A 704-nucleotide genomic window follows, 5' to 3' on the forward strand; every position below is an offset into this window, starting at 1 on the left:
GTCCACAGGAACTCACATGGAGTTACAGAACATGAAGGATCTTATTAGTGCAGCTTCATGAAAATTACTCATCAGAATCGGAGGTGACCTCAGGTCTGAGGTCACCTCCAAACATAATAATGAATAATAAAAATATAGGAATATTATTCCAGAATAAATCAACTTAAACCTTAAATAACTTTCAATATTTTACTCTTCATAAAAATGCATTATGTCAAAATCATACAAGTTAAAAATAAGCGTAAGATAACATCGGGTCATTAATAACAATAGAATAAAATGACCTGGAGGGCCGGATCCGGCCCCCGGGCCTTGACTTTGACACGTGCTGTAGACAGCCCCTTGGCAGCCATCTCTGTCTTATTGAAAAGAAACAAGAATTCAACCATTCTTCCTTTAAATGGATTTGAAGGTTGTTGTTTGAGTTCATACAAATAAAAGAAACACTTCATGTCAGATTAAAATGTTTATTAAAAGAGTTTTTGAGTGTGAATCTGTGAAATCTCACTAACTTTAGCGAACTGCTGCGTTTACAGCAATAAAACGTGATGATTGAGGATTTCTAGTGGAGCATCTGTTTGTGATGAGCCTGAAATATACAGCAATCAGAGTCAAATAAATCTACAATCCCTGATCAGGATAGAGTATCTGGTTCTGATCCAGTCTGGAATCATGTGAACCAGAATCTGTAAAAGTCACTAACA

Source organism: Oryzias melastigma, linkage group LG23 (assembly GCF_002922805.2).
Source record: "Oryzias melastigma strain HK-1 linkage group LG23, ASM292280v2, whole genome shotgun sequence".
In the NCBI taxonomy this organism is placed as follows: Eukaryota; Metazoa; Chordata; class Actinopteri; order Beloniformes; family Adrianichthyidae; genus Oryzias; species Oryzias melastigma.